This window comes from Hemiscyllium ocellatum, chromosome 18 (genome assembly GCF_020745735.1).
Source record: "Hemiscyllium ocellatum isolate sHemOce1 chromosome 18, sHemOce1.pat.X.cur, whole genome shotgun sequence".
Lineage (NCBI taxonomy): Eukaryota > Metazoa > Chordata > Chondrichthyes > Orectolobiformes > Hemiscylliidae > Hemiscyllium > Hemiscyllium ocellatum.
In genome coordinates, this window is record NC_083418.1 from 3,114,938 (window position 1) to 3,119,407 (window position 4,470).

The window sequence follows — 4,470 nt, forward strand, 5'->3', positions numbered from 1 at the left end:
ATTGGAAATAAGACTTCTATCTCGTGCCCAAATGTCCTTCAGCTGGAAAGGTTGCCATTCTGCAGCTTTCACGACTGATTTCTGTAACTGCTGCTATACTTCAATGACTTATTAAAACGACAACAAGATGCAGTTCTACAATTCTGTACGTCAGACTTTCTACAACAATCATTTTTCAAATTGCTACCTTGGAAAATAAATCGACAGACCTTTTCCACCTGTCAAGTATGATAAAGTCAATTCGTTGCTCTGTATTCAATCATGAGGGACATAGATAGGGTGACTAGACGAGCTGCTTTTCCTGGTGAGGGAGAGCAAAATTAGAAAGATTAGGTTTAAAATGAGAGGGTAAAGATTAAAAGGGACCAAATGAACAACCTTTTCAGGCATGTTTGTAATGAGTTGCCGGAGAAAACTTTGGAGACTGGTACAACTTCAAAACTTAATGGCATTTGGATGGGAATATGAGTAACAAGCGTTTAGATGGATGTGAGCTAAATGTTGGAAAATGGGACCAGATTAATTTAGGATATCGGTGCAGCATGGTCACGTTGGAGCAGAGGGTCAGTTTCCATTCAAAAAGAATGCAAATGATTCATCAAGACGGTTTCCAGTTCCAAAACTTCGGTCAATCTTCCTCTCTTGTGCTCACAAGATCTGTACCTAATGTCAGAACTTAAGACTTTCATTCCTGAAACCATTACTGTCAATCGTTTCCGAATTCGTTCTAATTCGGATATGTTTTTTTTCGAATGTGAGCCAGTGTTCTGGTATTTAGTACGAATATTTTTGATTACAAGTTGCGCTGAATATTAAAACTTATTAGCATATCGACTTCAGCAACAGGTGCTGGAAAATTGAGTTTTAAAATCGATCATATGCAAGGAGGCAAATGACTCCTTTGTGGTGTAAATTCCGTGACTCTATAACTCCACGAAGAATCTTTCTCACAAGTTCATTTGTATCAGAATTCAGGCTGCTGTGAAAGCTGGTTAACCTACAAATGTAACATTCAGTGGGCGGCACGGTGGCACAGTGGTTAGCACTGCTGCCTCACAGCGCCAGGGACCTGGGTTCAATTCCCGCCTCAGGCGGCTGACTGTGTGGAGTTTGCACGTTCTCCCCGTGTCTGCGTGGGTTTCCTCCGGGTGCTCCGGTTTCCTCCCACAGTCCAAAGATGTGCGGGTTAGGTGAATTGGCCATGCTAAATTGCCCGTAGTGTTAGGGAAGGGGTATATGTATGGGTGGGTTGCGCTTCGGCGGGTCGGTGTGGACTTGTTGGGCCGAAGGGCCTGTTTCCACACTGTAAGTAATCTAATCTAATGCACCTGTGTCACTGCAAAGGTTTTGTCGAAATCTTTGTGTCTTGATAAATTGTTCTTTCAACAGCTTATGTATTTCATGGATTCGGGTTTTTTATGATAAAAATTAAAAGCCCTGACGCAGCTGTGATGGCCGAGTGGTTAAGGCGTTGAATTTGAAATTCAATGGGGCTTCCCCTCGTAGGTTCGAATCCCGCTCGGAGCGTTTTACGTGTTTAAAAACCACTAATCTCTGAGCGGGCTTTTGCCTACCATGAAGTTTGAGTGAGACGTCAATTAAAACTCGATTTTCGAACGTAAAGATTCCAAAGTAATTTCAAGTGTGACCCAGTCATTTAGAAGAGTAAATTACATGTCAAGACAGAAGAAAGTCACCAATGTGAATGAGGATCAACACAGGTGATGAGATGTTGTGAAATTTAGATGCGCGGGAATGAAGCAAAGTAAGATGCAATACAAGACGTGCAACTGCAGGCGATGAATGATTCATTTTCTAGGATCTGTTGAAAGACAAGCTGGGATAATATTTCAGGCCCACAACCTGTGATTATTCCAGACTAATGGAGTCATAGATTCATACAGGTGTTGAGCAAGGAAACAGACCCCTCAGTCACATCGTCATGCAGACAAGATATCCTAACCTAATTTATTTCCATTTGCCAGCGCTCAACTAATATCCCACTAAAACCTTTTATACATAGAATCATGCAGGTGGCTAACAGACTCCACCACTTCCACTGGCAGCTCGGATCATGCACATGCCCCCTCTGCCTGCACATGTTATCCCTCAGGTTCCTTGTCCAGTTTTCAAGTCTAACCATAAACTTATGCCCTCTCTTTCTGAACTCCACCACCGGAGGGAAAAGACCTGTTCTATTTATCCTATTTCTGCCCGTCATGATTTCCTAAACATTTATAAATGTACCTACCTGCCTTCGATACTCCAAGGAAAACAACCGCAACCTATTCAGCTTCTCCCCAAAGGTCAAATCCTCAAACCCTGGTAACACCCCTGTCAATCTTATAGGAACCTGTTCATGTTTCACAACATCCTTCTGAGAAGAGAGAGTCCAGAATTGCACACACGATTCCAAACGTGGTCGAGCCATTGTCCTGTGTACTCGCAACATAATCTCCCCTCTTCTGTACTCAATGCTCTGACCAATACATTAAAGAACACCAAGGAGCTTCTTTACGATCCTATCGACATGCGACTCTACTTTCAATGAATTATGAACCTGCACTGCAAATTCTCTTTGTTCAGCAACACTTTCCGAACGTGGCCATTAAGTATAGACTGGGGAAAGCTAAGGAGACCATAGATGTTCCCTGAACCGGTCTGCAATTTTGCGCTAGGTCTCTGCAATGTAGAGGAGACCACACCAGGAGCAATGGATGCAGTCAATCATGTTCGCGGAAATCCAGGTAACACTCTCGTGAATTGCAACAATTTTTTGAGGCCTTAGTCGGAGATAAGAGAGAGTAGAGTCGTGTAGAGAGAGCGTAGAGTAGCTTTATTTGTGACGTCAACCATATATAACTGGGACAACAAAAACGAGACAGAGATCCTCCAGGACAAGTGTACCGTTTGAATACACAGACTACACGACAGTACAGTGATGCACAGGTCAGCATAAAATGCACAAAAAGTGCAATACCTGCCACACTGTACAGTAATTCCTGACAACAAAAGACAATGGAGGAAATGGTGGACAAATCACAATTTAAAAATGAATGATCATTAACAAAATCTTGTTTCACCTGCCATTCAAAAAAGTCGTCCAGAAGTTGAAAATGGAAGAGAGTGTGATCATAGAGTGTTGAGAAGCTTAAAGGCTTGGGGGAACAAGCAATTGTACAGTCTGGCCGTATGAGACTGAATTTGCAGGAGTGAAAAGAATTTAACTCAAAGATGTGCAAGGTCGTCCAAAATGCCGTTCGCCTAGCTGATGCAGTTTGAGATGCAAATTCCTTTGATGGAGGGAAAAAGACACCAATGATCATCTCAACTATCATTGCTATCTCTTGTCGGTTCTTACGATCCGAGCTGGTGCAATTCCGAAACCAGGCATTGGTACAGCTGCACAGGACATTCTCAATTGACTCTCCATAGAATGTGGTAAGGGCAGCATGTGGGAGATCGGCTTTCATCTACCTACCTAGAAAATGGAGACGCTGCTGTGTTTTCTTGGATATACAGCTAGTGTTGTGGGACGAGATGAGATTACCCACCAGATGGACGCAAGGAAACTTGTTGCTCTTCTCTATCTCCATGGGAAGCCATTGATGTAAAGCAAAGTGTGATGGCTCTGTGCCATCTTTCAGTCAGCAGTCATCTCTTTCGTTTTATTCACGTTTAGAGACAGGATGTTGTCTCAGCAGCAGTACTTTCACTACTGCACCTCCTCTCTGTATGACTCTGAGACTCTATAATCGAGAAAAATCACAAATTGTGTGTCTGAAATATTATCTCAGCTTGACTTTCAACTGATCCAAAAAAAAACATTCATCAAATGCAGATAGATGTATTGCATTGCTTCTTGTTTTGCTTAATTCCCCCCAAACATCCACATTTCACGATATTTCGTCAAATGTGTTGAAACTTATTCATGTTGGAATTTGATGGCTTTTTCTGTCTCGACGTATAATTTATTCAATTGGATGATTCGGTCAGGCTTGAAATTACTTCGGATTCTTTACAGCTGAAAATTTACTTTCGATTGAATGAAAAGCTCAAGCTCCACGAAACCCAGTAAAGAAATAAACGACTTTCAAAGGACGCTGTGCTGTGGGTAGGATTCGAACCTGCGCAGGAAAACCCCATTGGATTTCAAATCCAACGCCTTAACAATCAGCTCTTTTCATAGTAAAACAACTGAATTCGTGACATACGCAAGTTGTTGGAAGAACAAATTGTCCAGACCCAAAGATTTCGGAGACACAGACGAACGTTACCTTAGCAGATTGACAGGCTTTCACCGCAACCTAGATTCTGACACAGCTGAACTTGTGAGATTGTTTCTTCATCGAGTTATAGTGTCACGGATGCACACCACACGAAGAGAGGATCATGGTCTCACTGCGTCCGATTGATTTTGACTCAATTGCTCAGCAGCTGGTTCCAAAGTAGATATGTTGTTGAGGTTTA

The 4,470-nt window shown here is 42.4% G+C and overlaps 1 non-coding gene across 1 annotated transcript; it reads left to right on the plus strand.

Moving 5' to 3' along the window:
• The first annotated feature begins 1,445 nt into the window (after positions 1-1,445).
• trnas-uga (transfer RNA serine (anticodon UGA)) lies at positions 1,446-1,527 on the plus strand. The gene has a single exon. It is a non-coding gene; the product is annotated as a tRNA-Ser (tRNA).
• Positions 1,528-4,470: the final 2,943 nt, after the last annotated feature.